The following is a 27,777-nucleotide window of genomic DNA, read 5'->3' on the forward strand; positions in this document are numbered from 1 at the left end:
CTTGTTATGTAATGCGAGCTAAATTCGTTGAACTCTGGTGTTAGAGGAAATGAAAAAGACCCCGATGAAACAATAACGCTTTTGCATAATTATTTATGAGTACCTACATTATAGAGAAGGCATGGACATTTACGAAAATGAACTTCCAAGGTACGAAAGAGATGGCGATACTTTCGTCATCCACCAAACAAAAAGCACGGTCAAAGCCAGGCTTGGAAATAAGGTTAATAATTATTTAAGTGGTCACGTAGACCAGTTGGTTAGTAATACGGTAGATAATTTTGAATTAATAAACTGGACACTGGACCAGTGAACCCCTAGCTTTTGAATAAAAAAACTGGTCCGAGCAATTAATAAACTGGTCTTTGACCCAGTGACCACCGCTTATTTCCAAGCCTGGTCAAAGCTACTTGGGCAGCTTCCCACCATTGGAATGAGCGTTCTAGTTATTTCTCCAATTTATATGATTTAGACACTAGAGGATTCTGTGCAGAATTAACCTTGATTGCGCTCTAACTTTTGAAATCAAACGTATAGTCCGGGCGTTAAGCGACAGAATTCAGCTAAACCTTGCACTTACAGGAGACGACCCGAGGTGTTACACACCGATTTCGTTCAAACTCGAGGGATTGGTAGACCTTCATGTAACTTGAAAAATCCTAAAGGGAATTTATTCAATGGGCAACGGTTTTGCCATGGCAACGAAAAATGTTTTTGACAACATAAAATGGAAATTTTTCCTATTTAAGCCATATCGATTCATTTTCACCCATTTGGTTCAAATTGATCAAAATGTGATCAATTTTGATTTTTTTCGTAAATTTTTAACAATTTTTTTTTATAATTTTGGTATTTTAAACTTTTTTCAATTTTTTAAAATGTTTCACAGGGGGGACCCCTGGAATCGGTCCAAATCCCATGTTATTTTCAATGGGAAAATTTCCATTTTATGTTGTCAAAAACATTTTTCGTTGCCATGGCAAAACCGTTGCCCATTGAATAAATTCCCTTTAGGATTTTTCAAGTTACATGAAGGTCTACCAATCCCCTGAATTCGAACAAAATCGGTGTGTAACACCTTGGGTCGTCTCCTTGTTAGTGACTAGTAAGTACCACTATGCACACGATATCTACACACCTTAAGACACAATATTAGATATGGCGCCATCAAATCTGCTCACAGGGGTACGTGTAATGCGGTGTTGCTTACCCATGGGGCAAGATTACCGAAAAACCGTTGTGGACGGTCTCCAAATCAAAATCGCTCGGATCATAAAGCTTTAAAATGTTAAAAATGTGTTCATCTTGTCTTGGCCTATGTTTGTTTTATTTCATTACAGTTTATTACGGCTTTTTTCATTTTGTTTTCCTCAAAAATAACATTTTGAACGCAATAATTTTAAGTTTTAAGTGATATATGAAGTGAATTATTGACAAGTGATGTTTTCAATTTAGTGCTAGTGACCTTTGTTAGTTTGTGCGAAGCGGTTCAGGTAAAGTCGAGACGTGAAGTGGACAGTAATTGTTATTAGAGACGTGAAGTGAACTTCTTTCTTTCTTTCTTTGTTTTAATGAGCATTAAACAAATACATTGTTTTGATTTAAGATCCTATTTTTTTGTTAGAATTCAGTTTAACCACGCTTAAACTACAACTTAAAGGGGCGGTTCTTTTTTTATTTTTTCTGCATTGTTTTCAGTCATGACTTCAAAATTTGTGGTGGTTGATCCTTCCCAAAGCGCCTCAAAATCAGCTCCTGTGATCGACTGGTCTTTGTGCATATTTTGCCAGAGAGCTACCCACGAAATTGTCGTAGTTCCTGACAATAGCAAAAGACACGACAAGTATGAAGGCTACAAATTGCTTGATACAGTCTTAACTGCTTTTAGTGACTTAGGCCAGTTGTCATCCCTTCCTTTTGAGCTCAATTTCAGTTCTTTAAATGACGGATCTGGAATTTTCAACACATTAAAAGAGAATAAGTTGGCAAGCCAAAATATACCTCTCCTCGGAAGAATTGTCCCTAGCGGTATTAATTTCTCGAGATGAACCTTAAAGATAGATCTCCGCAATTCAGAGTTATTTACTAAAAACGTAATCCAGGTTCAATCCCGCCCGGTATAAAATTTTAATTATAATTAAAATAATTGAGACGAAACAACCGAAATTAATTTATTCAGAATATTATAAATTAAGTAGTTACAACAGTGAGTTAGACGTACTAAAACAATGCACAATTGAATTTAGCCCTATTTACGGTACAAGTTTATCAGTTAAATATAATACGAAGCCAATTTTAATGAAATAAATATCTACAGAGGGTATTTGTATTTTTCTCGCTTACGAAATACTTGCCGCATCTTTAACGCTCATTTTATTTCAAATTAAACATCTTAATCAGTCGAGAACACGTTTAAAATAAATTACGAAGTAATGACGACCCAGTTAAAAATCAGATCAACATAAGTGTAAGCGCACGATGTATACAACTCGATGAAAATATGCGACTGAAAAAACGAAATAAAATACAAATAAAACGAAAGATATTTAAAATTAAAAAAATATCCTAATAAAACGTGAAAATACCCTCCACGTCACGCACATTCGAAATACGCAGAAGTAACATTATACTATATCCAGTTTAAAATATTAGAGTATTAAAAAAAAATAACGAATAGAAAAATACACAATAACAACCCAATCAATCAGACTTCAGAAACAAAACTCATATAAAAATATTATAACGCAGTCAAGCAATCAGACTTCAGAATCAAAATAATCCATAGAAAAATATTATAACGCAGTCAAGCAATAAATTAGTTCAAATACTTAGAAATCAAGCAATAGAAAATATAATATCAAGAAGCGCAACACCTTACCATTCACAAATACGATTTTTCACGTTATTATAATGAAACCGGATAAGCTTTTGGACATGACTTACGCTCTTAAAGGTTCCTCTAAGACTGGACGATTTTGCGGGAAAAAGGAAATAAACTTAAAAAATAGTAGATACAAATATAAGACAGAAAAAAACCAACAATACCAAAGATTAGACAAAAAAGAACGTAATCTCGATCAGTTAAAACACACAACAAAAAAGCGTATCCGAAAAAATAAACCTACTGACAATTAAAGAGTTTAACAATGTCATTGAATAATATATTACAGATTTATAACACAACGTAAAAAGAAACAATAACACAGCGGCAACGAATCAAAAACACAGCGACAACGAATCAAAGTCCTAAAACCGCGCTCCCGGTTCAATTCCCGACGAAATAAAAACAAGTTCACAAAAATAAAAAAACAAAGTTCAATAAAAAATATCCACAGATATTGTATTCATCCGTTTAGTAAAAAAACCCGCCTTATCATAATGGTTCCTTTACTTTAACATTTTCCTTAAAATATAAGATTAATATAATTTATTAATATTTAATAAAATATAAGATTAATATAATTTATTAATATTTAATAAAATATAAGATTAATATAATTTATAAATATTTAATTAAATATAAGATTAATATAATTTATAAATATTTAATTAAATATAAGATGTATATAATAACGAAATACCCAATCAAACTGAGTTAAAACCGTCACGACGGCGAGCGTTAACGAAAAAGCAACATCCAAACCAAACCCAACCGCAAATTAATCCGTTAACGCTCACCGTCGCACGGTGGTTTTGCCAACCTTTCGACAGTCCTAGCAACTGCGAACGCAGAGTATTCGAGAAACTGCGTACGCAATGATTAACCTTTGCATGGAAAATGCGAACGCGTTCGCAGGACAGACAGACAGACACGGTGATTGTATAACCCCTCCTAGAGGACATAGTCCCCTCGGAGAGGTAAAAAGGCCGTTTACCACAAAAGCTGCAAAAACCATTGCACTGAAAGCCGACTCGAAAGAGCAAGAAAAAGAGCTGACACAGAAAGCGCTAATGCCATTTCCCGCAAGAAAACAAGGAAATCGTGTGGAGCTTTTGACAAGAATGCTTGCATATTCTTGTTTTCTCCTGTTTTGTTGATCAGGAATGATCGGTCTGACGGAAAAGCAAGAGTCTCTGCAGAAGTGGCTTGTGGTCACACCAGAACTAGCGATGAGCGTCATCAAGTTCGAAGAAGCTGCCTTCAGTTTATCAACGAAGGACACCGATCACCACAGCGATAACCAAGCGTTCATAAACCTCTTCCGCAAAGATGTTTCGTCGCTACGAACTGCTTTCCAGACCTTGGGTTACCATTTTTCGAAGGATGGGATCGAATTATACAACATCGACAGCAAAATTATTGCTCCAGAAAAGGCACGATGGATAGTTCAGAGTATTGAAAATATTGGGAAAACTCAGTATCAAGATTTTGTACGTAACGCCTTGAATCTTCCATGAAGCATGTCTCCGAGACTATACCACAAAATAAGCTGTCATTGTTGACTGAAAATTCAAAGTCAGGTACAACCAAGGAATCAGCGAGAATGAAAGGCCCGAAGAATGACTGCGTGCTCTTCGGAAGACTGTACGTCCCTTGCCAACACAGAAACGGTGACCATGCAGAATTCTTTGCGCACGAGAATCAGCTGTGCCCTCCATCCTTGTCTTTGCTGGGACGAATCCGAAGTTGTACAAAGTCCGATGTAATCCAGTGCCTCACCAATGCATCGAAAGATGCGATCCTGGACCTAGACAGCCCCGTCCCACTGTTTGATGCCAAGCTTTTCGATGACGCCGCACTGGTCCACATGCTCCCTCCTGGGCCCTTGGGAACATTCCAAGAATACGTTGACCTTATTTTTGTGCCGTGTATCAAGAGATAATGTTCATTTGGAGTCAAGAGAATTGATGTACTCTAGGACAGGTACAGCAAGACAAGTTTGAAAAATGCTACCCGAGAAAATCGTGGACACGATCAGAGGTTACTCCTATCACCTGCGACGAAAATTCCCAAAGAGTCTTGGGCACTTTTTCTTCGACACTCCGAAAACAAAAGACAGCTGTTCGAACTACCCGCTCAAGCCTTGCAAAATCTACATGTAGATGGCGTCGAATTCTACACCAACATCGAGTCTGAAGCCATCAACAACTCGGGGGCAGCGTTGTTTGACATTACTCCATCAAACCATGAAGAAGCAAACACGAAGCTCATACTCCACGTTGCAGAGGCCTCCAAAAAAGGATTAACAAATTGCCTGATTAGAACTTCGGATAGCGATGTCCTCATCCTCGCTGTATCGTACTATCACCAAATTCCAGGACTCGATGGTTTGTGGGTCTCCAGTGGCACTGGTCAGCACCGCATTTTCGTAGATACAAAGACCATCTCGAACTACCTTGGTAAGTTTATCGTACGTCGTATCTCCCGCCAAAAGTCACTCACACTTGTATTTATTGCTTTTTACAGGTCCTGAAAAGTGTGAAGCGCTTCCAGTGTTCCATGCCTTGACAGGATGCGATGTGGTCTCCTCCTTCGCTCGAAAAGGCAAAAAACCGGCCTTTGAGGCATGGCTTTCCTGTCCAATGGCGACTGAAGGTTTTCTAGAAATCGTCAGAGGATATTTGTTGAGTGGATTGCCAAAAATCGAAGCCTTTGTGGTAGCTCTCTACGATCGCACGTCTGATGTCTCTTCTGTCCACGAATGTCGGAGAATGCTTCTCACCCGCAAAGGAAGAGTAGAGGTGGGCAAAACAAATAAATTAACTTCCAAAATATCGATTAACCATAAAAATTGCGGTTAACTGTTTATTTATAGATATTATCCACGGATGAAAAGGGATTTAACATGCAAAAAGTTATTTTATTTTTTGGATAATCGTCGAGTCGGCTGTGGATAAAAAGAGATAAAGTGATTAATTCTTATCCAAACGCCGACCCTTAAGGAAGAGCCTTAGAGGCGATACCTCCAACGCAAGACGCCTTAAGGCTGCACTGTCAACGAGTAGGTTACCAAGGCGGAAAGGTCTGGGGACAGTGGCTTACAGCGATGCAAGACCTCCCTGAACCAGCAGATTGGGGCTGGAAGCGTGCTTCCGAAGGGAACACCGTGTACTGGGAACCCGTATGGACGACACGCCCCGTCATCCAGGACAGCCTGCTGATTCTGGTAAAATGTAGGTGCAAACAGACATGCGGAGGCCGTTGCAATTGCAAGAAGGCAGAACTGGCGTGCACAGAAATGTGCTTGTATGGGGGTGATTGTGAAGATAAAAAAAATACTGTATTGACCCTCTTTTACCCTAAATGTGAATTTTCTCTGGATATTGTATTTTTACAAGTATTTTATAATTTTAAATAGACTTTTTTAATTATACTTATTTTATTTCGTTTGCTTGATCTTTGCTATTTAGGATTTCAACGATTCTGCGTCTTACATTCATCCCCGGAAACGTTCACGTATTAAAGTTTTAACCGTATTTAGATTTTATTAAATATACTTCGATCCGTTAAAGGATCGTAATAAATTTTCAGGTAAGTAATTACTTAATATTTGTGCTCTCATCAACACAGCGCCACCCTAATTTGGCAACAAAACAAAATCTCTAGATTTGGCGCCTAGGAGGTAGGCAACGCTACCTAATGGGGTACACTTGGCTAAAATCGAAGGTACAAAGGTAGGATAAAACCCATGGTGCACTTTTTGAACATTTAAATTGTTTTGAACCGAGCGATTATGATTTGGAGATCGTCCACAACGGTTTTTCGGTAATCTCGCCCCATGGGTAGGCAACACCGAATTACACGTACCCCCGTGAGCAGATTTGATGGCGCCATATCTAATATTGTGTCCTGGGGTGTCTAAAACACGTGCGCAAAGTGGTACTTAATAGTCACTAACAAGGAGACGACCCGAGGTGTTACACACCGATTTTGTTCAAACTCGGGGGATTGGTAGACCTTCATGTAACTTGAAAAATCCTAAAGGGAATTTATTCAATGGGCAACGGTTTTGCCATGGCAACGAAAAATGTTTTTGACAACATAAAATGGAAATTTTCCCATTGAAAATAACATGGGATTTGGACCGATTCCCTGTGAAAGATTTAAAAAAAAATTAAAAATTTTAAAATACCAAAATTATAAAAACAATTTAAAAATTGACGAAAAAAATTAATCACATTTTGATCAATTTTAACCAATGGATGAAAATGAACCGATATGGCTTAAATAGGAAAAATTTCAATTTTATGTTGTCAAAAACGAATCCCCCGAGTTTGAACGAAATCGGTGTGTAACACCTGGGGTCGTCTCCTTGTAAGTGCAAGGTTCTGACGCTTAACTCCCAGACGAGTATGTAGACGTTCGCATTAAACGCTGGTTGAAACTTGAAATGTTACATATTATAATAGGCAGTTTCAGGCTGAAACCGAGGGGCGGGTCACTAGGCCTTAGGGTGTCCTAATAATCATGATTAAATTATTAAAAATTTAATAACGATTTCATCATTTCAATTACGATTTCTTTATTTCAATCGCGGTTTAATCATTTCCATCGTGATTTAACCATTTTAATCATCATTTAATCAGGATTTAACCATAATTTAATCAGGATTTAACCATTTTAATCATGATTTAACCATTTTAATCATGATTTAACCATTTTAATCATGATTAAATTATTAAAAATTTAATAACGATTTCATCATTTCAATTACGATTTCTTCATTTCAATCGCAGTTTAATCATTTCCATCGTGATTTAACCATTTTAATCATCATTTAACCATTTTAATCATGATTGAATAATTTTTATCATTATTTTATCATTTTAATCTATTTATTCTTGATTTAATAATTTTATTCTTGATTTAACCTATTTATTCTTGATTTAATATTTTTATTCTTGATTTAATAATTTTAATTGTGATTTAACCTTCTGAGGGTGTCCTAATAATCATAATAGTGGCCCGCCCCTCAGCTGAAACTGTTTATTAGAAAATGTATCAATCACTCATGCCTCTGTACGGCATAGAAAAAAATTCCATGAGACCTTGTTTTACAAGGAACATACAATTAGTGGATATTAATTCTAAAATTATTATAAAACTTCTGCTATTTAAAAGGCTCAGTGGCGGCTTAAGAAGGCTGGGTCCCCGGGGCGGCGGCAGTGTTTTGTGGTACCCCCAGGACCGTACAGAAGATTTCACGGGTCCGTCTTCTTCAAGTTTAATCATTCTGATTTGCACCCCCCCCCCCACGAGCTTCTCCGATGGCACCCCCTGCTGCCCTGGTACCCGGGGCGGATCGCCCCCCCCCTTAGGCCGCCACTGAAAAGGCTACCTATATTACTACGTATAAAACAAAATCTCGCGATCATGAGGCACAAACTAGTCTATAGATTGTCAACGCCAGCAATGCACGAGAAATAATTATGCAGGTTTTCAATAGTGTCGATCTATAAAATTACTGATGCTTTCATTTGTGACAGAAATGGAATGGACGTAAGTTTCTTCATATCCAGTGAACAATGTTTAATTACGGATAAGTATGTCATATATTTTAAGGCGTGTTCTTTGGATACTTATGAGTCAAAAATGCCCTACGAACATGGGTCCTAAAATGCTATGTTTCAGAGTCTTAGGCGATAAACGAAATAGCAAATGCCAAAAAAGCATTATTGAATTAGCAGAAGTGTGATAAATCCTACAATGATTTTATTAATGCCAAGTTCCATTATTTCAAAAATAGAGTTTAATGGACACTGTGATAAATATTGGAAATAAGCAACTTGTACGAGGTGAATGCCAATTCAAAGTATTTTCCCCGATGAATGCTGCATGGTATAGTGCTTCTTATTTTGGAAAGCGCCGAAGAGCGAAATAAGAGTGTTAAGGAAACGGAAGGGTACTTTTACTGTTGATGACAGTGTCATAAATCCTACAATGGATTTAATAACACTTAGATAAAGTTTTTAAAGAATCGACATAAATATTAATATTAATTTACTTAGAATTGAAATTACAAACGCAAATTTGTTTTATTAAAAACATTACAAAAATGGTTCAAAATGGCCACCTCCAGCTCTAATACAGATACGAGCTCGAACTCTTTTAAAGATTCCAACTGTGTTGCGGATAGTTTCACAGCCATCAATTATGCGTTGTCACAGGTCGTCAACGTCCCGAACTTCAGTCTTGTAATCTTTAAGATAGCCCTAGAGGAAAAAGTCGCGTGGGTTTAAATCGGCCGATCATGCTGGTCACACAACTCAGCCAACTGGTCCAACACCACCTATCCACTTTAAAGGATAAGTCGCGTCAAGATGAGCTCTTACGTCACGGCTAAAATGAGGTCGAGCTCCATCGTGCAGAAACCACACGCGCCTTCTCGTTTCTAACGGCTCGTGTAACTTATCTTGCAGAGATTGTAAATATGCCTGATCATTTAACCTAGGGGTGAGGAAAGGACCAACTAAATGGTCATCAAAAATTAAGGCTTAACTACACTGGATGAGATCTAACACTAGTCCCGTGGGTGTTATCTTGACTCCACTGAGTTGAGTATACCGTCACGGGGAAAATTGGCTTAATCGGCTGTTAACAGAAAACTCGAGAACTGATGGTAAAGACCTACTTTGTCAACACACCACTGAGAAAAGTCAACTCGCCCAGGATAGTCTGCTTCGCTCAGAGCTTGAACCTTTTGATGATACGGATCATACGGGTGAAATTGATGACCATGCAGAATTCACTGAACCATAACGTGATTTACACCCAATTGTCTCCAACTCGCCGGGTACTTGTCCCACGATCGTTTTCGGCAATGTCAAGAACCTCAAGTAATTATTGTTTAAATCCACTTTGGTAAAATAACTTAACTAAATGGTAAGACGTATCATATCGAATAACATGTTTAATTTTTTTAATTTTAACTAATTGAATCAAATTGGTGTAAGCTAGGAGCAACTAACACAGCACCCCACATAAGGAAAACGCAACCAGTCAAAAGTCGTGCATTTTCTTGGGTACAGTTTTCATTGATTAGATGCTTTAGCGCCTGCTGCCGTCGGAAGGGGAATATTCGGGAAATTTTTTCCCTCCCCTGCCCGTCAGCGAAAAGGCTCGTCCAATGAAATTTGTCGATCTGGTAACGGTCTTTGTACTCGGTACAATCTTTGGGCTTCTAGACTATTTCCCTGAGTCCGCCCGTACATTAGGTACTCAGAATTAGTAAAATGCGCCATACTTGTCTGAAATTTGGACACAAAAGAATGAATTGTCGATACAGCGCTTTATTTGGTTATTTAAAAAGCACCCTGCCTTTAATAGTAAAGAACCAATTCTAAAGGGCCTCGCTGACTTTCAAAAAGTCAAGTAACGAAATGAAATTTATCCCCTGACCTAATGCGTTCAGAGGAGATAAAGTGAGATAACGCCTACACAACTAGTGTTTGGTTTCATTAAGTACAGCTTAGGCAAAATCGTCGGTGTGTACGTATTGTTCGTGTGATTTTGTTCTTCCGCCTAGGCTAAATGGTCAGGCTTTACGCCAATAAAACTGTATCAGTACCATTCTGTGTCTTCAACAGTTTCCTAAACACTCCTATTTTGCTCTTGTGTGCCCGGTATTTGATCATAGGACATTTTTGACTCATATAGGACCCAAAGAACAAGCCCTAAGATTTATGACAAACTTATTCGTAACACCCAGTATATGTATAAAATCAAAATTTGTCATGTTATAGACGAATCTGGTCTAGTTCCGCATAAAATCACGTTTTTAGATGGTTATAAAAAGAGCGCAGAAAGTTAGTGAACTTGTATTCGAAAAAAGTCGTATTGTTGTCGAAGTTTTCACTTAGATCGTCGTGAGTTAAAAATCTCGCCTGTAAACCCCGCCTATTTCTATCAGAATTATTAGGACCCCTATAGTCTTCCTTAGACATTCCATGTGTATATATATCGTTTCCTGGGTATACTTATGTGACTAAGTACGCTATTATTCAACGAATTGAAGTTGCTCCCTCCAACTATTTGGTCGGTTCAACCGTTCAAACCTTGAGGCCCTGATGATCGTCATAGAAACGGGCCTGGTTTCTATGAGGCGCCAAACCGGAAAAAAATAAAGATAAAAACTTCAATAAAATAAAACCTTTATAGAATAGAAACGAAAACATTTATAGAATAGGAAATAACACTTCTATGGAATGGAAACGAAAACATTTATGGAATAGAAACGAAAACTACTTTTATGGAATAGAAACGAAAACATTTATTAATCAGAACGAAAACATTTCTGTATAAAAAACGAAAACAATTATGTATAAGAAACGAAAACTATGTATAAGAAACGAAAACTATGTATAAGAAACGAAAACTTTTTTATACAAGAAATGAAAACTTTCTTTAATAATATGAAAACTGACAATTTCACATTTCTAAAAGATAGTGTTTGAGAAAAATGCCTGGGCCGATCAAATGAAGACACCCCGTATAAATGTTTTCGTTTCTATACTATAAAAGTGTTCTTTCCTATTCAATAAAAGGTTTCTTTCCTATTCTATAAAATGTTTCTTTCCTTTTCGATAAAAGTTTTGTTTCTATTCCATAAGTGCTCTTTCCTATTCCATAAAATATTTTGTTTCTATTCCATAAGTGTTCTTTCCTATTCCATAAAATATTTGGTTTCTATTTCATAAAAGTGTTCTTTCCTATTCCATCAAATATTTGGTTTCTATTCCATCAAATATTTGGTTTCTATTCCATAAAATATTTGGTTTCTATTCAATAAAAGTGTTCTTTCCTAGTCTATAAACGTTTTCGTTATTAACATTATACAGAAGTCTTCGTTCTTATTATACGAAAGTTTTCATTTTACAATTTTTTTCTTCCCTATTCTATAAAAGTGCTCCATACTATCGGGCGCCAAACCGGAAAAAACTTAATAACATTTCTAGGAATATTTAAAAATTTCTAGAACTGTTAAAATACTTCTAGAAATGTTAAAATATTTCTAGAGATGTTAAAATATTTCTAGAAATGTTAAAATATTTCTAGAAATGTTGCTGATCGAGTATTCGCAGTGGCGGCGCCAGGAATTTTCGCGAGGGTAGACAAACCAAATAAATGGGCCCCTGACCCGGTACCCCCCTTTTCTCAACGAAATGCTTCAATAAAATAAAGTAGCGATGTACATGACGAACAAAAAAGTTCTAACAACAGTAAAACGAGTCCAAATATAACATAACTGGGTTTATTTACTAGAAGATACCTGAAAAATGTCTAAATACATTATCGACAATTGTTTCATTGTTATTTATAAATTATTTTATCTCTTGGGACAATTTTGAGACCCTTTCTAGATCAATTTGGGGCCCCTTATAAGGTGATTTTGGGGCCCCTCAAAATTTTAAGGTAGGCAGTGGCCTACCTGGCCTACCCCCTAGCGCCGCCACTGAGTATTCGCACAGCCCTACCAGGTCGTGTAGGAACTCTGTCTTAATACAGGGTGACCACTGAAAAACCCCAAAAAATAGGAATAAAGTTAATTCAACAGTCGATTTATAGGAGAATATAGGAGTATTATCTTTGATAATATAGGCACATATACGAAAATTTTAATAAATAAAATTGAAGTTTGTTTTAATATAAAATGAACTTCTTTTAAGCAGACGACGATATTCATAATTCCGTTCAGTGCAGTTCTTTGGAGAAGCAGTTTACATTTTATCAAAGGGATTTAGTACATTGAGCGCCATCTGCATTACGAAAAGCGAACTAGGCACGCGGGAAATTAGAAAAAATCGTGTGAAATACAAAATAATATCTAATTATAGGAAAATGTCGGAAAAATGGTTAAATTATAGGAAAATAAATTAAAGCATTGAAATATAGGAAAAATTATAAAATAAAGGACAGGGTTGCCACGAAATTTTCAGATTCAAATTCCCTGACTATTCCCTGTTTTCCCTGACCATTTTAAGAGATTTTCCCTGACTTATTAAGGCCAAATTTGTTCTTTTATATTTTACTTTTATCAGAAGTTAATAAATTTAGATGGCCTTATATTTCAGTAAAAAGGTTATTGAAATGTTGAAAAAATTAGCCAAACTTTCAAGGAAATAAATGATAATCGTGGAATTTGTCATACATCTAGAGTTAAATTACCTTCAAAAAGTTCTCAGATAAAATTGAATTCCCTGACTTTTCCCTGGATTTTTACCAATTCTTAAAATTCCCTGACATTTCCTTGACTTTTTAGGCCCATTTTTAAATTCCCTGACTTTTCCCTGATTTCCCTGACGCGTGGCAACCCTGAAGGAAGAATGGTCACCCTATTAATAATATCAGAAATACTAGTGAATAACCGCGTCAAAGATTTAAATGGTTTTAATATAAATTGCTGTTTTGTCTCAAAAAAAAGTTGATCTTAACATTTCAAAAACCCCTTATTAGGTCCAGATCAGAGTGACATTTTTCGTAGATGCGAAGCGAAGAAACAAGTCGTCGCGGCGTTAACACGTACGGTGTACCCCCACTTGTCGTAGGCAACGTATTAAATTGAGTTTCCAATTTAATATTATTAAAATATTATTTTCGCGATATTCCTCGAAAAAGAATCTAATTAGATCCGTTACAAAAACAGATCACTTTTGTTTCCTAACCATGTTTTATTCTTAAAAAATAATTGCAATAAATGTATTACAATCATCTTGTAGAAGTATTTTTATTCACAATCATCGCGTCATTTTGCATAATACAAATATAAAATTCTTTTCATCAAATCAAGCTAAATGAATTGAAACCTCCTACATGTACGATGACTTTGAAGCTTCGAATCGTCACTACTACAGCCAAGAGCTTCACTCTGGGCTAAGACTTGGCTGAAGTATTGATGTCCTTGCCAAAGATTATCCATAGATTTGGTAACGCTAGCTAAGCTCAGATTTCGAGGAGGGTTTCCATATCCCTTACGTAAAATATCTTCTAACTTTTGACTAGTGTACAGCTTTAGCCTCTTGCTGGTCCCTTTTATTATTATGAATTTGCTAAAAAGATGTTTTTTTTTACTTTTCTAAAAACTACTTTGGTAATTGGGTATTTGGCCGTAGGTTTTCAAAACTGTAGGTAATAGTAACGCCGTTTAAAAAATGACTACAGAAATATAATAAAACTTTACAGTAAAGAGCTACTAGTTTCTTGCATTTTTTTCATAGAAGTCATTCTCAAATTTGTAACGCGATTTACAAGTAGCAAAAGTAACGTAACAAAAAGTTAGTCAGTTCCGAATCACACTATTACATTTCAATTATTCCGAGACCGAGGTAAATTTTAGCCCCACCCCCCCCCCCCCGCCCAGCACGGCCGTAAAATCTTGACATAAACTAGACCACTATCAACGTTTCGCCTTCAGCCCCGTCAAATGTGTATCTCGAAATTGACCGTTAAATATGTTACGATACTTTTGAAAATAGATAATTTGGTTAAATGATTCTTGGAAATATATTTCGGTCGTTTGCAGTTGACTTTCGGTGTAATTTGACACTTCTAGGTGAAAACTATTAGCCCGCCCTAGGCTGTCCGTAGCTACACCATTTACACTTTTTTCGTTCAGTTCCAGCTAAATCGTAGCTCGGAGGCGGACTAAAAGTTACATAATCAGAAGGCATATTCTCGTTCATGAAATTACAATAAAAATGAAAGCTAGTTAATAAAATACGGTTTTTATTTTCAGTGGGTTTTGTCATTATGCAAAATTGAAAATTATAGGAACATCTTTTTCACATATCGTAAACATATATTACTTTCTCCACTATTAAATATATTCATATTCGAGAAAAATGAAGTATCCTAATTTTTATAAAGTATGATGAAAGGCAACCACGTGCTAAATTTAAATTTTAAATCAGGCAGACCGATGTTAAAATCTGAACGCGCCATTTTATACGAATATATTGTCGTGGAAAAAAAATCGCGGCACCCATTTTACGGCGTAAAAGGCTAATAATGAAAATATACGATAATTGTCCGTGTCTGAAAAGTACATTGTGGTAAAGAACATTGGCGATGTGACTATACCGTCGTATTTGAACAGTAAACACGCTGAACAACGCGAAACGTCGTCGTCGGTGGTAAAATACGCGTGGAGAGTTCGTAATCATTTTCTAATAACGTTACAATATCAAAGTACCTTTCTTTTAAAGCGCGCAAATATACGAAAAAATCTTCTCTTAAATATTACAAAGCTATCATTTTAAATTCGTCAACATTTCCTATTTTTAAAGATAATTATATTTAATTTGGTACCTTTTCAATAGACTATTTCACCCGCTAATCCCGGTATTAGGTGGGTTTTGTCCTTGAAATACTTGATCCCTAATTGGTCGCCGACCTGGTCCACGCAAGTGAGTACGTAGTCCAACATTTCTTTGGTATGGGCCGCGGACAGGCAAAAGCGGACTCGCGATTCTAAGAGAGTAACGGCCGGGAAGCCCACTCCGACCGTGGCCACGTTCCTGGCTTGCATAAATCGCACGAAGGCCACCACTTTGGCGGGGACGTAGATGAGGACCGGCACGACGGGAGAGTCGTCGCTCCCGAAGACCATGTAGCCCATCTGCAGCAATTTCCGGCGGAAATAGCGCACGTTCCGGGCCAGTCGGTGAATGCGGAACCGGCCTTCGCCCGCGAGTAGCGAGCCCGTGATGACCCGCGTCGCCGAGATGATCTGTTCGACGATGGGCGCCGCCATGCTGGTCGCGTAGGTGAAGTTGTGACTAGTCCTCCTTAAATGCGCCGTCAATTTACGGGAGCCGGCGATGAAGCCACCGGCGGCGCCGAAACTCTTGGTGAAGGTGCCCATCATGATGTCCACGTCCGCGGGGTCGCAACCGAAGTAGTCGATGACGCCGCGCCCATTGGGTCCCAGCGAGCCGATGCTGTGGGCCTCGTCCAAGTAGAGATAAGCGCGGTATTTCCTTTTTAAGCGGATGATTTCGGGCAAGTTCACGATGGTGCCCTCCATGCTGTAGATGCCCTCGACGATGATTAAGATCTTTTTCCAAGGCACGATTCTGGCGTTCGGCGGCCGGTTGGTCTTGGCGCGGCACCCGAAGAGGAAGGCTTCGACCAGCCTCCGCTCCAAGTCGGCCATGTCGTTGTGCTTGAAGACGCGGACGACGGATCCCGACAAGCGACAACCCAGAACCAGAGAGGAATGGTTAAACTGGTCGCTGAGGACGAGACAGTCTTTCCCCGCGAAGGACGGAATGCACGTGGAATTGGTGGCGAACCCCATCCCGACCACGACCGAGTCTTCCGTCCCGGTGTACCAGGCGATCATTTGTTCCAGGTGCCGATGAATTTCCATGGTCCCCAGCTCGTTGCGACTGCTGCAGACGCCGACCGCGCTTCGCCGCAAGCACCTCTCCACCAAATCGGTACAAGGCCCGCTGTTCTCGGCGAAGCCCAAGTAGTTGTACGAGCCCATGTTGAGCGCCCGCGAGTGTCTGCCCGTCATTTCGAAGTGCCAGTTGCAATCGTAGGAGACGCGCTCGCTGACGTCGAAGTAGGCGGCCGGCACGCTGCAGATCGGCATGCTCCAACAATCGCGAACTCTGTTGAACATGTTGCGCCGCGAAAAACTCTCGAAACTATTGTACAGAGGCGTGTAGCCGTCGCGGTCGATTTCGACGGCGGCCTTGGAATCTTCCAGGCCCACCGAGCGCAGAAACTCGCGCAAGTAACCGAAGAGCGTCAGAATGGCGTAACTCAAGTAAGTTAAAAAGACGATCAAGAACGGCGGCTCCAAATGATGCTTGGTCAGACGCGACCGGCCTTTGTCGGCCTGCGCCTCCTTCAAGGCGCCGTTGGTCAACCTGACCGACGCCAGCGGCGACTGATGGTGGTAACCGTTGTGGCTGGAATGACGTCCATTCTGAATGGTACCTTCGGCTTTTTCCGGCGGCATTCTTCCGAGGGTGAGTCCGACGACTTCGACGTTGTTGACAATGACGGTGTATAGGGTGACGGTGGCTGCCGGTTCGGAAAGACTCTCTAGTAATGGAAGAACTGGAAGACACCTGCGGCGACACCGAACAAACGATAATTAATTCCTTTTCAAATAAAAACGGCGGCGCGACAAAGAAAACCAACCCGAAACGAAATACATCCGAAATGGAACTAAAGGCTCGTCGCGAAAATTGAGGGTAAAAAGCAACGGGTGCTCCTCGAAAGAGAGCGCTATCAATTAATGGACTTCGACTAGGCCTTCCCAAATATTCTTTTTTTTAACATATACAAACATTTCGGGGGTTCACGAACCGCGGGGGTCATTCCACCCTTTTATCGCGCGACCTTTTAAGAAGATTTCCCCCTCCCACAAAAGGAGGTTAAAACAGATTAGCGGGATAAATGACGTTCCTAAACTAACAAGCGACGTTTTTTTATTGGAAGTGTTCGGGGTAGATTTACAAGGGTATTGAAAAGCTGACGGCGGTGGAAGATTGTCTTCATTGCCACCAGGTAGCGTTTCGCCGCCTCGAAGGACGCTCTTTGGAATAGATTGATTTACAATTTTTAACGGGCAAAGACAACTTTAAAGGGGTAAAATTCATCCGAGGTAACTCGGTGATGGCGTTCTGATAGCAAAATGATGTAATAATTTTGATTTTCAACGATTGGTTGAAAGTTTTCAGTTTTTAGTGGAGAACGGTTTTGTCGAGATTGAAAATACAAAATTCTCTTCCCTGATTGGATAGTTTAAAATTGTATTATAGTGCCATCTATGGCGGAGAGTGTTAACTACTGTTAAAATTAATTGTTAATTTAAATTACAAAAATTATATATTTTTAATAAGAATTTAAAGTACTATAATTTAGTAATTAATTAATAACTTTTTAAAAAGTTTATTTTTCATAAACTTTATAGTGTCGCCAATCGCCATCTACCTCAAACATTATTAAATAGGAAGGTACCTCGGGTGGATTTCGCCCCCTTTTTGCATATTTCCCTGTAGGCAATATGTGAATGCATCTTTAGCGGGAGCTTTTAAAGCTACCCTTTTGAATTTCCCGCGGAAGAAACGAGCGAGTAGAGGCGGCGTTAAGACGTATAAATTATATCCTTCGCGCGAAATAAGCTTGATCTCTCATTAGAAAAGCGGCTCCATTCGCGTACGCTCGAAAGGTCAAGGATGCCGGCAAGAGGAAGACGTTACTTCCCGAGAATTAAAAATGTGGGCCGAGTCGAGATAGCGGTAGGCGTCTAGCGTAATCGGAAATGAAATACATTCCTTTTGATGAATCGAACGCGCTTTTCAACTGGATTTCGCAAAGAATCGACGAAAGGTCTTTGACATTGGAAAAGCAACGATACTAACGCGCGTATCGAGATAGACACAGACTCGTACGTTATTTACGACATCGAAAATCAAATATGGACAATAGCGCTAATGGATTAATTGTAAGTCGCTAGATGACTTAGGCCTAAAGTGGTGCCTTGGGTATTAAGCCTAGCTGATTATTATAATCATTATTATTAATAGTAGTAGTAATAACATTTTACAGTATTTCACGCAAAACGTCTCTGACGGTAAAGAGGTTGCAGGGTTGGCAATTTTTTGATTTAAAAAAAAAATCAAATAAATTTTATTTAAATCGGATTTTATTGATATTTTTAATTCAAATTTCAAAATTTATATAATTTAGTATCATAATTTTACCTAAAACAAATATGTTTTATTTTTTAAAGACTAATATGTATAATGAATTTATTAAAAGTAAGCTAATAATCATACCTATTTTGGTACTTTTACAAAAAAAATTCGACGAGATCTCCACCCACAGGTAGAATCCAATGCAACATTAGGATGAAGTACGAGAAAGATTATGTTTAAACCTAAATTATAGCAATTGGCGAGGTTTTTTCTTTTTCAAAAATACTTTATGAAAATTGATTTAAATCGTGATTAAAATCAAGTTGATTTAAATCAGCCAACCCTGCGAGGTTGGTTATTAAGGCAAATATCAATGTGAAACGACAAAAGCTAAACTAATTGAAAAAATTACTTCTCCTGGTGAACTTTGAAATGTACTCTAGATTTCTCAGATAATTCTTTAATTATTTTGTTTAAAAATCCCAAACACGGGCGAAATACTAAAAAAAAAAGCATTATTACTTCATTTTTCGGATAATTATGCAAGAGACTGGTCTTTAGGTTTTGTTTATTTTCCTAAATTGATTTTAGTCTTGGAATTATTTTTCTTTATTTAGGTTCTTAATATTTAAAAATATATATTTTATAGGCGTGTAAATGGTACATTGTAGCCCAATCGCTTATATCGCCTGTGAAATAGACCCATAACAAAAGAGGGGCCGCAGACGAGGCTTAAGTGAGACCTCTGGACGGAACATCCTGTCTGTGACGTTTTGAACCACGTGACCGCCATTGAAATATACAGTTCAAATGCTTAGTTGCCAGGTAAAAATGTTAATTTTCGCCCCCCCAACTTTCATCATGGGTCTATTATAACGCTTTCAACATGTTTAATTCATTTACTTTTTGTAGGCATTTATATTTAAAAGTAGAGGTTTTAGACGCGTACAAGTTCTTATTTTTCTTTTGTCGGAGTCAATTAAATTAAACATAACAAATACAACGCCAAGCTAAGTACTAAATAATAATACCTAAATAATAATTTAAATAGTTATTTTCATAAACTAAAACCATGAGTAACATAGTAAGAGTAATGTTAGCCAATTGTCATTCTTATCACCTAACCGATTTTCAGAATTTTTGGCATAAAAGTTCCGATAAGAAAATTAGCATTAACACAATAGGAAATGTGACGTGACTCATGTTAAGTTTTGATCTTAACGTCACGAGTGTTTTAATATTATGTTTCGTCGTGTCCTATTTGCATGTGCGCTAGAAACATTGACGTTGCTCGTACACGTAGGTAGCAACATTTTATCATTTCATAAAATCCACTATTAATTTTTAGAAAAAAATAGTTCTGAAATATAATAATCAGCTAATGTAATACCCAAGGCACCACCATAGGCCCAAGTCATCTATCGACTTTTTATGCCTTAAACAGGTGGCCGGGTTACATAGTCAAAGTTTAGAATTGAACACGTGTCAATACTATGTGGTTTCTTTTCGCTTGTTCCGGGATTTCGGAGTAGGGTAAGAAGAGTAACGCTATGACGTAATTTTACTCCGATCCTGTGCAGTGGCGAATAGTTCGAATCGGAGCAAAAACGTCATTTCAAAATGGCTGATAAATTCTGGCTGGCACACGACAAAATTCGATTTACTCCCTTAAACCACCTTTTCAGAAGGAGTAAAAAGTGTAGTCTTAATACTCCGGAACAAACGAATAGGTTTTGGAGCAGAGTAATTATCATCCCCGGAACAGGCGAATAAAACGTTTTAGGGTAATAAGAGTACACTTTGGGTCCGAGCACAGGCGAAAAGAAACCACCAAATAACTACCGGTCAATAATCGTCTATGAAGAAAATAAATTTCGATAGACAGGTTAAGCCACCCTTAGATAACGTGCAGAGGATAATTGTAACTGACAAGGAGACGACAAGAGGTGATAATCACCGATTTTGTTCAAAGTCGGGTATAATGTACACCTCCATGTAACTTGAAAAAGATGTAAGAGAAAAGTTGCGACGGGCTTTCGTTTTGCCATGGCAACCGAAAACGTTTTTGACAATATATGATTTGGAATTATTTCCATTGAAAATAACATGGGAATCTGAAGGATTTTAAGGGTCCCCCAATTGACCAAATTGCATTTAAACTTGATTAAATTTAATTTGTAAAATCAATTTAAATGTATTTTTAACGGTTTTTAAAAGGTTTCACAGGGGGGAAGTGTAGTCGTAGCTTTATCGTGTACAATCTAAACTCCGACACCTTATCGACGGGTGGCTTAACCTCTATAATAACTTTCGTACGTCGAAACAAATTTTCCTGTTTCCAAAAAAAGAGCTACTAGTTTATGTTTTTCTTTTCATCTTTAATTACAATCTTCAAAGATTTAAAGAAAACCAGGGAAGGACAATCGTTTCTATAGATAGTAGTTATCTTCATTGTATACCAGCCATTGTAATACCGTAGATTATGTTTTGTAATTCTTCGCTGATTTTTTCCCCAGGCTTTCTTAAAATCTTATTGCGAAACTAACATATTTATGTTCATTTAGACAATATTCAATATTGAATTTTCAACGAATTTGCAATAACATGTTTTGCGGAACTATAAACATAACCATATGTAACATATTTACTCATAAGTATGCCTCTTTATAACATTTTTGAAGAAACAAATTCAATGAAACCTTCTTTCACAAAGAATATGCAATAAGTTTTTCGTCACGGAGTTGGAATCGACGTAATTTACGTAATATCCCTTGAACAAGGTTTCAGTAAAGAAAATGCTTTTGTGGCATACTTATGAGTAATTATGTTACATATGACATAACTTAATAGAAAATAAAAAGGCGACAATATTAAGGTCGTATTTTTCTTAAATATGTTTTGGCAGTCGCGCAAAAATAACAATTTGTAAAAAAAGAATTATCGACAATATTCTTCGAATGAAGTTTTCCGGTTCAAAATAAATCACATTTATGTAGTGAAACATTTATTGAGCTTAAATTCATAAATGATTTATCTAAAAATGAAGCTCTCAACCCCGCTAATGTAATTCTTGTCTAACTGAAGGCAATTAGGATGTAAAGCCACCCTTTCCTATATAACATACCGTGGGCGTGTGTTAAAGCATTTCCCTCAATATAGCGAAATAAAAGTTATACCTAGAACTTTATTCTACTCTGGCAAAAATTATTATTATACAGCATCCGGCGGTGGAGACGGCGGGCGCGGTAGCGATTGTATCGATTGTGTACGAGAGGTTTTCATAAGAGCGAAGTCGCGTACGATCTGACTCATTCGGCGCAGCTACACCTGACGCGTCGCATTCCACTAGACTATACAAATCCGCGTTGCCAGCTCCTTCAAATTATCGATTTCGGTAAATAATTATTGTAGTTGATATTGAAAATTCAAAATTGAAACGTTTAAATCTTTACTAAAACAAAAAAGTAATATCAAGAATGTATTGAAGTTACTAAGAGTATTTCAGCATAGAATTAACTCCAGGTACCATCCTCACAGCTTTTGTGGAAAAGGTTCGTCAGCATTTAAGGCGCATTCAAGGTCATACCATATAGCAAACTTGAATGGGATAGCAGACGACTTTAAGCTACAAAGGCTGCGAGGATGGGAATCAGATTCCTGTAGTCCAATATTCTTAGTCACTTCAATACATTCTTGGTAATATTAATAGTGACAATTTTAACCCGTTTTAAGCTCAATTCTAAAATTATCGCGCATTATCATACGTTCGGGAAGAATTATCGAAAATAACGTTGAGTGGTTAGCACTTTCGCCTCGCAGCGAGAGGACCCGGGTTCGATCCCAGCTTGTGGCACTGTGTGAAAACTCGGAACAACTCCTTCCGCGTTGAGTTTGCAAGTTCTCTCCTCACCGGTTTAAGGGGTTTTTCCCCCGAGCTCTTCGGTTTCCCCTTCCATAAAACTTGTAGAGGTTAACGGTAATAGTTAGTGTAGAGAGCTGCCGGCTCGCGTGGCATGCAGGGCTTGCCGCCACCCTCTTGCGCATTGTAACCCGGCCACCTGAATTAATGACTTTAAAAGTCGCTTGATGACTTAGGCTAATACCCAAGGCACCACCTAAGGCCTAACTGATTATTATTATTATTATTAAAAAAATTATTGTGTACCCTTGAAATTATCCTACGGGATATATCGACGCCTACTATAATTATCGTCCGTCTGGCAACGTTGCCACAAACCAACTGGCGCGGAAAACGCTTCGAATCCAGGAAACCGATTCCGACCGCCGAAGAAACGAAAACAGTAAAATCCGGTTGTTTATTCCCCATAACAGCTCCATAAATATTATGGCCACGTAAAACATCGCGTGAGACCCGCACCCAATTCGAGCGACGGGGAGACAAAAACCGTATCGATTCAAAAATTAAACCCTACGCGTTTCAAGCGAGAAAGATCTGGCATTGACTAAAAGCCAACTATATAAAGCCCCTTATTCGCTTTCTGTTACAAAACGTCTGGAGAGAGTCGACAACGACCTATAGTCTCAGTTCCACTAATACTACTCGCACCGTGGTACAAATTACTGGCAAGTTAAGTGGACTCTTTAATATCGGTTAAGAAGTAAATGTACAAGGCTTAGCAAAGACCTATAATTTTTCCACTTATCTCACGAATGAACTTTTGACAGTAAAAAATAACTTTCTTTTGACAGCTTGTCTTTTAGAAATATAGGTTAAGAAAAAAATCAAACTTTTTTAGAAGGTATTCCTTCGATCCATTCTAGGTGTAAACATTAAGACACACCTTCGCGAACACACACACATTGTCAAAAAATAAGATTTCAGCAGACCGACATTTTAACGGGTTTAACATCGCGACATTAATACGAAATGAAAGGGAAAACTCGGCTTTAAATATATTTTTCAAGAACATTAGAAGACAAAGACTTTTTGCCAATTGTATTTTATTAATTTAAAAACTAAGATTTTTTTTTAAAAGAAAATTTACGTTTTCAACAGGAAAGTAATTCCGATTTTTATACGTAAATTTAGTCGTTTAGTATTTATATAATTCTTATTGACGTCGTTGGGGACGCGAAAGTGCAGAAGAAGTAACGCTTAATAAATTCAACAAGGAAAAGATTGTTGGAACAAGATAGCTATAAGATAGGCTTAAGAATCATTGTTCTTTGACCCCCTGGATATTATCGCCTCTCAAATATAAATTTGGAAAAATTCATTCATTCTATCGAAGAAGTTACATTTTTCAAGGTCGGAAGAGACTTAAAAATTACGTCATAAATCGCATTTTTAATTCCGAATATTTTTTTAATATTCGATAATAAATGAGATTTCACGGTGGAAACTTCAACATTCGCCGGCTTATCGGACAATAGTCACCAAAATAAAGTCATAGCCATTAGAAGCTAAAAAAAAGCCCAACATTATAGGATAATTATAGGATTAAAATATCGAAATAGATACCACTTTTCTGTGATATATAATTTTGGAATATTAGACAATCCGCCAAGGGCATCACCACAAGTTCAAGTCAGCGTACGACCTTTATTGTCATTATTCCAGGTGCTCTGTTATATCGCGCCAAGGGATAATGGCCAACAGTTCCCTATTACCGTTGACCCCGACAAGATTTTATTGAAAGGGGAAACCAAGGAACTCGAGGGAAAAACTCCTTGAACCAGTGGGGAGAGAACTTGCCAACCTTAGCAGTTTTTACCAGCGTTGCCAGACGTACTATAATTATGATAAAATTCATTAATTCTAGCTAGGAATTTGTGACGTACCATAATTTCACCCTAGTGCCATATGGTACGTATTTTTGCAATAATTTTAACAGAAAGTACCATATTTTCAATAATTTTCGAACTCACTAACATTTTGCACTCACGTTCAGCCCAAAAAGGTTATTAGTCGCCTTTGTTTAAATTAAATGTTTAAATTTACTTTTAATTTTTTAGAACTCGCCAAATTCCCGAAACAGGCCTACATAATGTTAGTGAAATAATTTGGCCAAAAGTTCAATAACTTTTGAGTTCGTATACCGTAATTACGCTGGTTTTTACCCAGTATGAAGTGTCTGGAATCGAACCGGGGTCCTCTTGTATTGCTGCGAGGGTCAAAGTGTTAAACTGTACACAAGAAAATAAACGACTTTTGACGGGTTGCGTTCTCCTTGTGTGGGGTGCTGTGTTTGTTGCTCCTAGCAGCCACGAAGAGAAGTCTACTCACAAGGAGACTACCCGAGGTGGTTATCACCGATTTTGTTGAAACTCGGGGATTAGGTAAGGGGACGAGAATACGCTCTGATTTTTAGACCCCATCACAGTCGCTTTGCGGCCAGCTGCAAGAGTTCGTGTCGATGCTAGGTCCCCAACTGAATAAAGACGGCCGTAGTTTAAAAACGGGAACTTTCAAGGTCATTTGAAGCTTACGTGTTTTCCCCCCTCTTTCAATAACAGAGCGTCCGTGAGAGAAACAGCGACGTTAATGCAGTGGCATGTAGGCGATTTCTCGTCCCCTTAGGGATATATACTGTCTATGGGTAAACCTTATCGTAGTATGAAAATCGAGGGGTCGGACATTTGCCTGTTTTGTGTACGAGATTTTGGATTTTTTAAAAATCCAGGATTTTTTATTGTGGATTTGTCATACAAAGTCTATGGGAGCGAAATTCGTGGATTTTGGATTTGTTGATTTTTTTCCAAATTTTGTACAGGATTTGGCCAAATGTCCGACCCCTCGATGAAAATTCCCAAAGGGAAAAGTTGCAATGGGTTTTAGTTTTCCTATGGCAACCGAAAATGTTTTTGACCTCTCCATTTAAAAAAGCATGGGATTTTCTCTGTTGTCCCAAAGCTAGGTTAAATTTATCTTTTCGAGCTTATTTTGAAATTTTAATTTTTTCAAATTTTTTAAACCGAGAAAATCCCATGCTTTTTTAAATGAAGATTTTTTTCTTTTGGGAGGTCGAAAAAGTTTTCGGTTGCCATGGGGAAACAAAAGCTTATTGCAACCTTTCCCTTTGCGAATTTTCATACTACCATAAGGTCTACCTAACCCCCGAGTTTCAACAAAATCGGTGATAACCACCTCGGGTAGTCTCCTCGTCAGCTAAGATTAGAATTCTTGGGGAGGAAGCCAGGCTTACTTAAACAAATTCCTAAATAAAGAAATCTACTGATAACGAATAATCTTTTTAGAATTTTATCGTTTTGATTTTCACTATTTTTTAAATATATATTAAATAAACCATAAATTAAATTATATAATTTTATAAAACCATTTCAGAATTAGAGGAAAACGTAAGAATTGCATGCTCGCTGCTTTTATTAATAAGGAAAAAATTGACATCAAAAATTTTAATTTTTTAACTTTAAAAATATTAATCGCAAAACTTACATAAAAATTATCGTAAAATTCACTATTAAAATAAGACGCCCCTTTTAATTCAAATTTTGGGGGAAAAAACTTCGTAATTTATCACATAAACGTTAACTCGTCCTAATCTGCCCATCCTATTACATTCTCTTTAAGGAGGCGGATAAGAAAGACAATGAGTTTTTAAAACAAGAGAGAGCGACTATCATCAGAGCGACGAGGAGAAAGGGAGGAGCGACGAACAAAAAACTGGGTTAAGAGGACCACCACCAGACCGCCACCCGAGCGAAAAAGAAAGTGGGACTATCTAGGCCATCTAGCGGCGGGGAAAAAAGTTATATCCTAAGGGGAGGGGAAACGCTAATTCCGGATCTACGGTCTCTTATGGGACAAAGAAATGGAAACCATTACAGTGCCGTAATTATCAGGGAAAAAAACGGTTAGACGCGAAAAAATCTTCAAGTGGATTATACGGAGGCAAGGCCTAGTGGCCAAGTTGTCATGGAGATGTAACTTTTACCAAGCCATTTATTCAGGGCGTCGAACGCCGTTACCATAGAAACCGGAAGAGTAACGTACGACGCATTTCCTGAGCACGTGGTGGAGTCATTTCCGAGCCTTATTTTTCTATTCCCCGCGTACGAGGTACGGTTTTTTTATTATTATGATTCGCGATTATTGAAGAGGTACGAAGTCGGCGAGGTGAGCCAAGAAGAATGGAGATAAGGGGTCCGCGTTAATCCGGAGGGGTAACCCGGGCCCAAATCACTACCGCCCTCTCAGAGACTTATCACGAACTAGAGAACTTCATTTATAATGCAAAAGAAACGAGGAAAGTGTATGGGCGGTGTCAGGTGACCCGAAACAATGGACGGCGGAGTCGATGGCGGAGGTAGTCGAGCGTGGCGAATCACCAGACAGGCTCGGCTCGGCTACGGACGCTGGGTGAAGTCTAAGCGGCGTTACGCGAAGACGCGCGTTATGGGATCATGGATTGGATGGCGTCCATTTTGATGGATTGGATTTTTGGGAAAATAAAAAGTGGGGGTATCATGGCGTACAAAATTCTTACTGGCTTAGTGAAATATCTTCATTAGAGGATCACCAAAGGTACTTTCCAACGAAACTTTCGGCGTAATACGAAAGGCACATCCCACCTGTTCCAGAAGCTATAAATACTTCAAATAATTTCTTCGGAACTTGACATTGCCGTTGAAATTTAACAATGGAACTTTTGACAATGGAGATAAATCTAAAGCTACAGATCGCGCGTTACAGATACCGGAAATTACATCTTTATATAGGTGGGCGTTCTACGGAATACTTTTAAACGGAGCATTTTACTTTCTAATTGAAAGGTATTTCTATGGAAGGAGGGAGGGAGGGGTAAGGATTGCCATGTAAATAAAATGTAATTATTATTTGATTAAATTAAATATTTATTGTTAAAATGACTAAACGAGGTTGCCACAGTTTTATCAGATTCCCTGACCAGTTGACGTAATAATTATTTGATTAAATACAATATTTATTATTAAAATAACTAAGCGAGGTTCAGGGTGACCAGGGCAAAGCTTTGAAAATTTTATAGGAAAAATAGGAATTTTAGGGGCGAGTTTTAGGTAAATATAGGAAACTAAATAGGCGAATTATAGGAAATAAAATGGGCTAAATATAAAATAGGCGTATTATAAGAAACTAAATAGGCTAAGAAAAATAAGGGAAAAATAATAAGGTAATTATTGCATATCGGTATACTTAGACTCGAATCAATATTGATAATGTTT

At 37.9% G+C, this 27,777-nt stretch overlaps 1 long non-coding RNA gene and 1 pseudogene across 3 annotated transcripts in view; one reads left to right on the top strand and one right to left on the bottom strand.

Moving 5' to 3' along the window:
- Positions 1 to 14,645: 14,645 nt before the first annotated feature.
- LOC149941017 (serine palmitoyltransferase 2 pseudogene) overlaps positions 14,646 to 27,777 on the bottom strand; it is a 33,982-nt pseudogene continuing 20,850 nt past the window's right edge. Inside the window, exons 1-2 of one of the 2 annotated variants that reach the window (XR_016481170.1) lie at positions 17,093 to 17,472; positions 14,646 to 17,019 (exon numbers count right to left, since the gene is read on the bottom strand). The product of XR_016481170.1 is annotated as a serine palmitoyltransferase 2 pseudogene, transcript variant X2 (transcript). Of the gene's footprint in view, positions 17,020 to 17,092; positions 17,473 to 27,777 lie in introns of those variants that run through there. The other variant, XR_016481169.1, reaches the window with a different exon arrangement.
- LOC149941018 (uncharacterized) lies at positions 18,046 to 27,322 on the top strand. The gene is made up of 3 exons (XR_016481263.1): positions 18,046 to 18,401; positions 24,378 to 24,421; positions 26,147 to 27,322. It is a non-coding gene; the product is annotated as an uncharacterized LOC149941018 (long non-coding RNA).

Source organism: Leiobunum rupestre, chromosome 6 (genome assembly GCF_980474605.1).
Source record: "Leiobunum rupestre chromosome 6, qqLeiRupe1.1.hap1, whole genome shotgun sequence".
Classification (NCBI taxonomy): Eukaryota; Metazoa; Arthropoda; class Arachnida; order Opiliones; family Sclerosomatidae; genus Leiobunum; species Leiobunum rupestre.